The sequence below is a fragment of the Sparus aurata genome, chromosome 4, assembly GCF_900880675.1.
Source record: "Sparus aurata chromosome 4, fSpaAur1.1, whole genome shotgun sequence".
In the NCBI taxonomy this organism is placed as follows: Eukaryota; Metazoa; Chordata; class Actinopteri; order Spariformes; family Sparidae; genus Sparus; species Sparus aurata.
Genome location: NC_044190.1, coordinates 31,045,632 through 31,057,761, shown reverse-complemented (window position 1 = coordinate 31,057,761; position 12,130 = coordinate 31,045,632). Strand labels below are relative to the sequence as shown.

At 42.9% G+C, this 12,130-nt stretch overlaps 2 protein-coding genes and 1 long non-coding RNA gene across 3 annotated transcripts in view; 1 reads left to right on the top strand and 2 right to left on the bottom strand.

Annotated features, from left to right (window-relative positions):
* The window catches only part of greb1 (growth regulating estrogen receptor binding 1), a 75,219-nt gene extending 67,151 nt beyond the window's left edge, over positions 1–8,068 (bottom strand). The window contains exon 1 of the mRNA XM_030413183.1: positions 7,997–8,068. The gene's annotated coding sequence lies outside the window, so the exon portion shown is untranslated. The remainder of the gene's footprint in view (positions 1–7,996) is intronic.
* Positions 1–12,090, top strand: part of LOC115579634 (uncharacterized) — a 55,996-nt gene extending 43,906 nt beyond the window's left edge. The window contains exon 3 of the long non-coding RNA XR_003983707.1: positions 11,918–12,090. This is a non-coding gene — a long non-coding RNA (uncharacterized LOC115579634). The remainder of the gene's footprint in view (positions 1–11,917) is intronic.
* spata17 (spermatogenesis associated 17) overlaps positions 11,871–12,130 on the bottom strand; it is a 34,234-nt gene continuing 33,974 nt past the window's right edge. Inside the window, exon 10 of the mRNA XM_030413184.1 lies at positions 11,871–12,014. The gene's annotated coding sequence lies outside the window, so the exon portion shown is untranslated. The remainder of the gene's footprint in view (positions 12,015–12,130) is intronic.

Genomic DNA, 12,130 nt, shown 5'->3' with positions numbered 1-12,130 from the left:
TTAGCGCCCCTGTCTCTCTCGGCTGCAAACACTTTACTTTGGCAGGCGATCATAGTAACATGCGCGTGCACGCACATAGACACACACTCGCGCGCGAGACACTCCGGCGTATAATCGAATAAAAAGCACAAACACACACTTAAATGAAACTAACGGCACAAAGTATTACTCAAATGAACTTGTAATGCTGCATGTGCGGGTGTGAGATCATTACCTCGGGAATCATCTGACTTTTCATTATGTGAACGCACGCACGTAAGCAAATATCCACTCAAACACACACACACATTTTCACTTCCATTCATCCATCCATCCATCCATCCACTCATCCTTTCATCTATCCATCCATCTAACCACCACATCTCACCTATCACATACACACACCAGTCCATTCAAACCACCACCGAATGACACACACACACACACACACACACACACACTTGCACCCCTCATCCAGACAAGCAGAGAGAGTGATGGTCGAATAGATGTAGAGGACACGGGGCTCTATGATGTGTAGAACAGTTCTGGTCAATGGGCCAGATAATGAGTTGCCATAAACAGCAGCAGTCTACCACTGTCCAGCTCAGCTCATTACCGTAGCTAGCATATGTAATCAGTGTGTTGCTGGGGCGTGTCTTAATGTACTCTACTCTGCTGTTTCTCAAAGACAGGGCTGGGCCCACAGGGTGGGTCATGAGAAGGTAAGAATGGATCAGTGGATCATCCTCGGGAAACACTGGTGATTGGTATTCACAGCTGCGAACACCGGCAGAGTTATGAAGCCTGATTCTTCTCAGTTCCTATAGATCTAATTTAGGCTAAATAAGCTACTAAAGAGCACATTATGTGGTGTGACTCAATCTGAATTGCAAAATGGGCTTTATATTAAGGTCGTTGTAGCTTTAGTTAATACAACACATCCTTATACCTTAATGACTGAATAGGTCAATTGTCGGCATCCCCCAAAGCGACATGACGAGTGCATTGAAACACAGACACATGTAGCGCACCTTTGTTGTACGGTCACAGTTGGGTTAGGTTTACGCAAGAAAAGCACTTGGTCGGGTTTAGGTAAACTTTGTGGTCTGGGTTTCAAGGTACTACATTACTTCTGTAACTTCAGTAACAAACGCGCATACTCTAGCTAATTAATTTGCTTCACAGTATGTATGTGACGTCACTTCACTACGTTAGTAAGTTAAAAGAAACTCATGGTTGACTTCCCCCCCGACCGTCCGTCCCGACCTCCTCCCTCCAGGGATTTTTCACTCTTAATAATACTTCTTCTAACGTCCTCCTTTGCAGATGTAATAATAACTACAGCCACTAGAGGTCATCACCTAACAACAAACGTATTTGGGTCGTAAAAAGCTGCTTTAATTTTCAACCTATATTGCCGTTTTTCTCAGGCCAGTTAAAAGGTAATAATGCCCTTGTAAATCCTTATAAGATGCTTATTAGTACTAATAAGACCACATAAACATCTATCATATAATCAAAAACATGTTTACTGTTATATTATAAGACATTTAGAAGCACTTTAACCCTTTACTCAGCATTTTTTGTTACTTTTAGATTAACACAGTTAACTACGCACTCATTAGCATGAAAGTGAGAACAGCGTTAGCGTTAATAGATCCATGTTTTATCTTATTACCAAAAAACTTACTTAGATATCTATTTTTTATAAAATACAAATTAAATTTAAAACAGTATCGAAGAATTAAGCCAATATGGCTGCTCGAGGAAATACGTAAAGCCCCAGCTTATATATTCCCTCTTTAGTGGTTGACTTCATTAACATAAATCAGTGGGAAGACAAAACAACAGAGGGTATACTGTATATGGGTATTTTGGAGGCCAGAAAGCTGTCACAGAGACATAATTAGAAAACACACACACACTGCCTCACACACACATACAAACACAATATCAAGCTGTGCACATCCTCATTAACTCCTCGAGTATGATAAAACACGATTCTCTCTCATCCCACCCAAGATTCCATAAAGAGGAGATAGTATTTCAAGCCGCCGACACTAAATCTCTAATTATAACTTTATTTGAAGAAAACAAGGGAGCACTTAATAAGCAAATGAGAGTGATAATAACTTGGAATATGGATTGGACCTAACAGACTAGATTATAGGGGCTGAACCCCTGCTGAGAGCGAGAGAGGAAAGACAGAGCGGGAGGGAGAGAGAGTTGTAAATAATGTGACAGAACGAGTAAATTGTGAGGCTAAATACTCAAAGCTGTAATTATGGCTTTTCTTTGAATAGACAGAGATGAGTGAGTGTGAGGATGATCGGATAAAAAAAAAAAAAAAAAGTTAACTGCCTCCCTCATTTGCTCACATTCATGCACAACAGACACTCGTTCTGAATCTCTATTCTGCTGCTCGCTTCTCCTGTCTCGGTATCAGTATTTCATTGTGTTCTGAGAACCCAGATTTTAATAAGAGACGGTGAAGAGATGTTTTTCCTGGTTTGATTTAAGCTCATTTTTAGGAGACCTCTGCTGATTCTCCAGGTGAAGAGCAGTTTACTCATCACGAGGAGGGCTAGTGAGTGGAAACAGTTGCTCTGGCGGAGCTGAATTTGTCAAGTCTCATAAAATACCCTCATGATGTCACCAGGGTTATCCTGGCATAGAGAGCTTTACATTTGTAAGAGAAAAAACTAGTAAGGACTGTGGGTGTGGAGGCTCATTTACGCTCCCTTTACACACGATAATAGATATATCCGTTTCAACCTTTAAAACCGTCACTGCCAACATACTGCCATCAGCCTCTCCTTTTCCTTTGTTGCTGTTTTTTTTATCCTGCACATTACCCACGTAGCGTAAGGTGTGCACATTTTGTTTTAATCTTTGCTCAAAGACACACACGGGCCATTTGAAGGCAAATTGTTATTCATTTCGACGGCCTGACAAAAAGGCAAAGACCTCAAACCCGCAACATCATTAAATAATGTCATGTGTCTGAACCCACTGAGCTGTCTGAGATAATACCGATCCTATCTAATCTCGTGGTACGAGTCAGTCTGGTTGTAGTTATGAATCGGTGGTGCTGTTATGACTTTTCAACCCCAATTTAACACGCGATCCTGGCTCTCACCAAGGTCTCTCCCTCCCTCTTTGTCTATCACACTCACTCTCACTTCTTCGCTTTCTCACCGTAACCCCCCTTTCATTCCTCTCCGTCTTCCGTCTGTTTCCACGCTGCTCTCAAATCTCTTTAGATTTGTCTGCAGCTACAGGATATGAAATTGACTTGTAAAGAGGAGACAAGTACTCACAGAGGGTTTTGCCATTCAAGGTTGATTTCATTTTATTCGCTATCAGGGCTGTCTGTCTGTTTGCATGTTAAAGATATGAGCAGGGTGTGCGCGCGCGCGCGCGCGTGTGTGTGTGTGTGTGTGTGTGTGTGTGTGTGTGTGTGTGTGTGTGTGTGTGTGTGTGTGTTTGCTCTGCGCTTTGTGTCTCTGCCATTCAGCCAGCTGTACATATGTCACACAATCTCACTTTCTATACATGGTTATATTTGACATATGCTTAACGGGGGCCAGGGGGATCGCTTGCAGCACTGTGTGCTTATGCAGGTGTGTGTGTGTGTGTGTGTCCCTGAACAGCAGTCTGGTGCTCCTGTACCAATCCAATGAAGTTGTCTGAGAATGACAGCTTCATTATCTTGTATGAAAGTGGGACAAATGGAGGCTTGTCTCTCTATCACTCTGAGTGTAAGTATGGAGAGCTGAAAACACACACACACACACACACACACACACACACACACACAGGGCAGGCAAACAGGCAAACAAACACACACATTTCCTTTTTCTTACTTGTAATTATTTGCTAACTTGAGGGTTTGTGGTCCAATGTCTATCTCACGCCATCTCCAGATGAGCGTTTGTTTTGTGTGTGCGTGTGTGTGTGTGTTGGCAGCTGGGATCGGTAAATGATGACTGTGGCTAAATGTTGATCACTGGGAGATGCTCTGTTGTTCTGAATTGAGGTGGTAGGGGAGATGTGTGTGTGTGTGTGCGCGTGTTTTGGGGGGGTCGTTGGCAGATGTCAAACAGTTGAAGCCTCACACAGACGTGCTGACAACTCTCTTAGTAACTGGGCACCTTAGGGGGCCAGACAGGTGTGTGTGTGTGTGTTCGTGTGTGTGTGTGTGTGTGTCTGTGCATGTGAGAGAGAGAGAGAGAGAGGGAGAGAGAGAGGAAACAGACGTGACCTACCCCCCTCCATCCCTTCCCATCTGCATCCTGACACCTGACAGGGGCATCACACCAGGCCAATCCACCTACTCATGTGCATGTGTGTGTGCGTGTGTGTGAGAGAGAGAGTGTTTGTGTGCGCACATGTGTGTGTGTCATATCCAATAGAAAGGTAATAGTATGTAAATGACCCCACATATGTCATCCATGAGAAGATATGGATGGACACACACAAACACACACACACACACACTTTCCCCCCTCTCTATTACACCCACCCACATACACACACTTCATGCCCTCAGGGTTGGGGGGTCTCGGCCCCTGTCTGATTTCTTTGGGTCAGTTTCTCACACTTCTGACAGGGTCATACACCTCTCCTCTCATTATTAACCTGCAGTAAAACGCCACGCGGCCAAACATTGAGTGCACATATCGGTGTGTGTGATTTAGAGAGAGGGAGAGAGTGTGTGTGTGTGTGTGTGTGTGTGTATGTGTGTGTGTGTGTGTGGAGGGGAAAAATGACAAACTGCTCATGTGCACGTGGGATGGAGATTGAGATGGAGAAACTGAGGTGTGTGTAGGAGTGTATGGAGAGACAGATAGAGTCACTCGATTGTGTGTGTGTGTGTGTGTGTGTGTGTGTGTCCTCAGGGCATTACCTATCACATTAGCGATATGACAGACTGCCCAGCCTCCTCTCTCATTTCCTGTCAATCAAGCCCCGTACATCACATTCAGCCAACAATACCTCACTTTAAAGAGAAAAATCAGCCAATTACAGCTTTAACATGCGGCCCCGGTGCTTCAGGACAGTTTAATGTACATCTATGAACATTCAGCACCTCTTAGTAGCCTTTACCCCCACAGCTCCCATCTGCAGCCTTAACCCTGCAGCCATTTCCAGTCCAGGCAGCTTCCACTTTAATTTGCCTATAATGTTATGCAAGATTCCCCTGAGGGAGAGGAAGAATCATAAATATTTTGTGAAGAATAACGGATGCAGTGAATATATAAGTTGTCACCTGTTATCAAGGCCTTTGTGCAGACTGCAAACCGATCCAGGCAACAGACACGAGGGGATCAAAGTGACATGAAAACATATTGCAGAGAGAATAGAAAAGAGAAGTGTGTAGGACCGTACTTTTTGCTCCCATGATTCACAGTGTGCTGCTAGATTTATAAAAAATTAAATCCCCTCTAAATTCCATCACAGTTACTGACAGGATTATATGTGTGTGTGTTCGTGTGTGTGTGAGCTGAGCAGTGACCAATAGCAGAGGCTCCTGCATGATAAACAGTGACTTCATCCGTCTTTGCTCCCTCTTTCTTCATCTTTATCTATCACTCCATCTATCTCTCCAACCATCTGGACCCTCTGTCCATCGCCCCACCACCACCACACCCCAGCCCATCAGCCAGTCATCTCCTCTAACACACACACACAAACACGTGTAAATACATGTTGAGTGCTTCACATGAGTGACTGTTCAACATATGCTTAGAAGTTATGTTTGTGTGCGTCTTGCATGTACGATTGAATTTGCAAATATGTTTAGAAGGAAATGCATATTATTTTAATGGATCAATCTGCAGATTATCAATTATTTGATTAATTGATTATTTGTTTAGTCAGTAAAATGTCTAAAAAAAATTATAATCTTCATTCACTGTCATAAATGACAAGAAAAAGCAGCCAATCCTTATATTTAAGAAGTGGATATAATTGATTATCAGACAAAGACTTGGCGACCTGTCAACTTCATACTCAACACAAACAGTGGGCAGCATGTCACTAGACTGACCGCTAACTGCTGTTAACTGTAGTTGCTGTAAACTAGTTAGCTTGATTAGCCATGTATCCAGTGGTCCAGACAGGGAGCTCAGACCAGCAGGGGATTTTTAGTGTTTACACCACGAGCACATCAATGTTGGACCGGATCAGGCTGTAGCTAGCTGGTTAGTGTGCCAGTTTTAGTAGATAATTCTGCAACACAGTTTTCTTAAATTAATATCTACTAAAATTCTTCCATTGCACCTTTTAAATAGCTGGCGGTTAATTTTCTGCCAATCAACTGATCTATGAATTGACTACTTGTTGCTGCCCTTTTTAAGCAGCAATTTTTTTGTTTACTTTGTCAATACTTTGATTTGAGTGTTTTATGACATAGATACAAACAATTTTCCAACTCATAATGGGAAAAAAAATATTTAAGGGGCACTGTGTATGAACAGAAACATATTCTGTAGCATTCAAACCTAATTTCTAGCAGACAGGGTTTTTCCAGTAGTAGAGACTGTTGAGCACAAACACATTAAATCGAGAGTGCGCAGAACAAGTTGGATAAGGTGCAGCTGTACAGTGATGCACATATAAAAGTAATAACCCATCCCTCTCTCAAGGCAAAAGTGCCACTGCCCGCCCAACAAAGAAAGAATCAAGCCATGTGTTCATGAATGTGTAACACCATAATTAGTGAGCGCATGCATTGTCTCCGTATATTGTTATGAAGACAATGTCTGCACATGTATGAAAGTGTAGCGAGGTGTGTGTGTGTTTGTGTGGGTGTCTGTGGCCCCCCAGGCTCACTCCATCAACCTCCCCTCACCACCAGCTGTCTCCCCTCATTTACATACTCTCTCCTCCCACTAATGGAATTAGCCACAAGTTTCCTGAGGTGAGGCAACACACACACACACACACACAGACTCACAGAGACCTATAGACACAAGTGTGTGTACTGTATGTGTGCGTGTGTACAAGATAGTTTGGTGGTGATGTGTGTGTATGTGTCTATTGGGGATGGGCTGCGAAGGTCAACCAGAAGACGCACAAAGACTGCGGCACAGTCCAAAACTACTCTGACAAGACAGTGAGTAACTAAATACAGTTATTATCAGAGCTTCACTCCTTCATGATACCTTCCAGTGAAGAGCTTTTTGAGACCAGTTGGCCTAAAAAAAAAAAAATCATAAAAAACCCTCCGACAAATTACTCATTTCAGTAAACGGTTGCAATGGCTGTCTCCCTCACTCTAATGTTTTCATACCTCAAAGCCATGTTGATCCCCTGCTATAGTTTGCAGTAAATATTGATGTTCTCCGCCTCTGACAGCACCGTCACTCTCCTACTTTCGCTCATCTCAGTCGGGGCTCTTCACTGACCTCACAAAGTTGGAAAAAACCCTCCACTGAAGTCAGGACAGCAGAGGCACTGCTCATCTTTCTGCAACATGCTGAAAAAATGTTCTACACCTGAACATGTCTTACTAGCTCTTGCTAACGTCTCATCTCATTTCATTTCATTCCACGTTTTACATGCAGTTTGAACGTACTTTTAGTCCTTTTCCATGGAAGACATATCCTAATAGGATGTCTCAGTCTCAGTGTCTCTGGTTCAGTGAAAAAACAAAGATCCAATAGTTGAAACAAGTGTTTCAAAAGTGGTCTATATTTGTGTGACTGAAGAAGACTCAGTCAAATGTGAATCTAAATAGCATACCCATAATTTCAAATTGTATCCCTAATCAGCATAATTAGTTACAAATGGGCTAAAAAGTTGACTAACTAAAAGGAAAAAATGGTCATATGCAATTATTAACTCATTGTCAAACGATCCCCTCATCACATGGCCTACAATCACATATACTGAAGACCATTTCAAAAGCGTTTAAGCGAATCCTTGGAAGATGAGCTTGTTGGACCTATAAAGAAGATGTGGTCACTTGATGGAGCTGAATGTGAACTGATTCAAATGTCGGCTTCCTTACCATGACCTTGAGAAAGTTTCATAGGTCCCAGTTAACGTGCTCCCTCGGCCTTTGTTCCTCCTTCTCTTTGCCTTCTCCTCTGCCCCTCACCACCAAGGCGCTCAGTTTCCTTTTGTTTTGTCCTCCATCTCTCCGTCAGCAGGTCCCGTCCATCAATACAGAACTGTCAGTCACTGCAGTGACAATTGGCAGCTGTCGATACAGTGAACAGGGCCACCGGTCTGTATATAGGCTTCAGCTCCTAAAATGCTATCAGCTGCCAATACATAAACACACACACACACACACACACACACACACTCAAGTACATGCATGGCTTAACATACACAGAAGAACACACACACACACACACACACACCTTATTCTCTTTGCATCCTCATCACACTGGATCATCGCTGACGCAGGAAAATTTGGCTTGGTAGCAACGAGATCAGATCAGATGAGGAAACAAAGAACCACCTTCTGACTATTCAATCTTTGGCAGCACACACACACACACACACACACACACACACACACACACACACACACACACACAATGTCTTACTGATGAAGGTCTATGAGTCACTGACACATGGCTCCCCCTACTGGAGACCTGTAAGACCTTTGGCAATGACATTCCAGCCCCTGGTTACACTATCGCACATTAACATGCATTAATTGATTCAATCATCCATCTCTTCATTTAATCACTCCTCCCTCTCTCTGCCATCCTCGTTCTCTTCACTTTACAAACTTTCTTCTTCCTTCTCAAGGCTGACATCTTGGATTTATCAGTATCAGCATATATATCATCAGAAAACTAATAACAATGACAGTTCAGAAATGTAAAAAAAAATATGTCTCATCGCATGTTACGGTTCCTTATCAAAGTGTTGGTTTATGCTGTAGCTTTGTGTAAAAGTTTATTTTGGCTGATAAACTGACCATGAGTCGGTTTGGCTTTAGAAAGCACGGTAGGTCAGGTCAAAGTTGAGCTCAGACACTTGTCTGCAAACTGTGCTGAATGTTTACAGTGGACAGTTTCTCGAAGTGGGACACTGATGACAAGGTTTTAACCCTGTATTTGATTAATACGTATTTAAGACTGGCAGTGTGACTCTGGAATAAACTTGAGCAAGCTGGACACAAACTGTCCCTGATGTCACAAAACCTCCTGGCAGAGCCTGAGATACACAACCCCGAATGAACATTTAACACATTTAAAAAAAGATTCAAAATTGTATGTATTCATGTAGGGACGGTGCAGTGGTGCAGTTTCCTTGCTGGCTACTGTACAGCTGTAACGTTAAAGAACTGAGCGCAGCAAAACCAGACAGACACAAACAGAACAAAGAAAACAGCAGAGGTAAAGAACATACTGACAGGACTTGGGAGGGGACATGCCTGCCTGTCTGCTTTCTCTCTTTTACGCACATGGCGTCCATCCGTATGAGAAATGTGATTACAAATGAGAGTGTGAGTGAGAGAGCGGAGTGCCACAGCTGGCATGGCATCTGGCTTGGCATATCGTTGCCCGGCCTCGCCCGCTGCCTGCGCGCTCTAATGTGGCTGTCGACAAGCCCATTAAGAAGCCATTACTAAATGCTCTGTCTCTGCTCCTCTTCCACGCCTTATAGCACAGGCCCGGGGGAATGCCAGCAACATGGAGGAGAGGGAGAGGAGACGAGCGAACAGACAGACAGACAGACAGACAGACAGACAGACAGAGAGGAAACACAGGTGGAGGGAAGACGGGTGGAAGTTTATCTTAGAGAATTAATAAGTAGATTTTATATTAAACTTTTCTGTCAGCGACTGTTTCAGAGACAGAAAAGTGACGGAGAGGAGAGACTCTGAACTTACTTTGTACTTCACCATCAGAACAGACAACTACATGAGGAAGTTCTGCCTCAGGCTCCAGTAGATGGAGGTGTCAGATCAAGTCCCCATGTCCAGACAAAGTTCAGTGCTGGTCTAAATAATTTACACTCACTTTTTAAATAAGCTACCAAAGTCCTTCAATAAATGTCAGAATAAAGAAGATGGAACATCTGTGGAAGATATTGAGGTGTATTCCGGATATGAAATGATTTGATGAACACACGATTAATATTTTTTTATAACCAAACCTTAAAAAACAAAAAAACAAAAGAAAATACACTGGTTGTAGTTTATCAGTGTTTATATTTTATTGTTTTCTTAATCTTTTCTGATTTAAAGTTTGGACAGTTAGTCAGACAAAACAATACATTTGAAAATGTCACACCACAATTAAAAATGAATATAGGATGAGCACTCATGACAATTTTGATTTGTGTCAGCAAGAAACTTGACAACCTGTATCATATCATAAACATATGACTCTTCTCATTTAGACTCGGTTAAAAACAGGATCGTAGAATTTGGATGTTCCTATACTTTTTTGTTAACCTTCATAGTTGTGTTGACAAAAAATATTGTCGAATGTCTCCTGTAAGTGCTGCTGCTGCTGCTGCTTTTTCAATATTTTGGGATTTTATTGCTGGACAGGCCATCTGACCTCTGCTAACTTATACATGTGATCCAACCCAACTGTTTTCCATGCAAAGTGACAGGGTGTGATATGTGAATGCTAATATACAGTGTACGCCGGATTGGCATATGACGATGTCCACGGTGAAACGTTGCGATGGACAGGGACACTGTCTACAGAGTAGCCATAAGACAGGAGGTGTTTATTAGCAAACCTCTGTGGTCACAGCTGTTTCCCACATTCTCTCTGATGGCAACCTTCAAAGGAAATGACAACTTCCCTATGTAGGATGTAAAAGCATCTGCTTTTGTCCCCAACTTAGCCAGCGAACTGTGTTTTAATCTTGAAACAAAGTTAGCCAAGCTAGACTGTGATAGCTTAGCTAAGGCAAATGACAATGTCACCTTTTTTGATCCGTCCTCCACACGGGTTTATATCCCACCAGGAGCCTTCCAGGAGTGAAATGCCTGCCTGACATTGCTGACAGGCTCAGACTGTGTTTATTTCGTAATTTTTCCTTGACTCTACTGTGGTTCACTAGACTTTGTAGTGAAATGGTTTCATTGTCTGTTTTAAGCATGTTTATTGTTAATATATCCGACTTTGTTATGCTGTGGAACTCGAGGCTGCACGGGGCTTTTTACTTTGAAAGTTTACCGGATGTTCTATGCTGTGCCTGTGTCTGACTGACTGTCTGGCTTGACCTGCTCCGCGCAGCTTGACGCAGCTGCTGTCTGCTTCTGTCAAAAACAGTCTCAGCGCGTATTCACCACGCAGCACAGCAGAAAGCTGCTTCTGAAACGCGCCCTGTTGCAGCTGGTGGAGCCACAAGAATTGTCCAGAATGGCAGCAATCAGCTCTGGCCGGCATGTCGCAACCGAAACGCGACACATCTGGGAGCCGCAGAAAAGAAACACTGCTGCCATCAATGCGTTCACTGAGCAGCAACAATCTTCTTTTCAATTTCTCTCCAACATGTCACAAATGCCAACAACTCATGCCTAACAGCAACACAGTACTTTCTGGTGGGGGGCCTTTTTAATCTCAATGTTGTCAGATGACTGTCAGCCATCGGCCCAACCCTAATACAGTATGTATCTTTTCTATTGCTGACACTATCGCTGCCTACAGGCACACACACACTGTCTCTTAGAACGGGTCACCAGATTAGACCTGCTTGTGTTGCACATTCCCACTCGGTGACTCTGATTCACACACACTCTGGACTACACAGCTGACATATTAGGCAGCAGATAAAGGTGTTAGAAGTGTGTCAGGCTACCTGAGGTGAACCCCAACGTGCCTGAGAATAGTGAACTTAAAGGTTTGAGGAAGATACATCTCAGATAAACACATGAAATACATACAATATAACAAAAGTACAATAATCAGTCTTTTTTTATTTGTATTTCCCTTTATCTTCCCAGGCCAAGAGGAGGTGTGTCGCACAATGAGGAATGCCTCGGTGTACAGACAAGGAAACTTGTCAAAGGTCTTGTAGGTGGTTAACACGGTCTTGAATGGCTGGAGTGGAGGAGAGGTAAGGCAGAGAGGAAACAAAGAAGAGGGATGGAGGGAAATGTTTAAAAATGGTGGGGAACAGAAGAGAGAACAAAATAAAGAAACATTTTGCTTGTTGT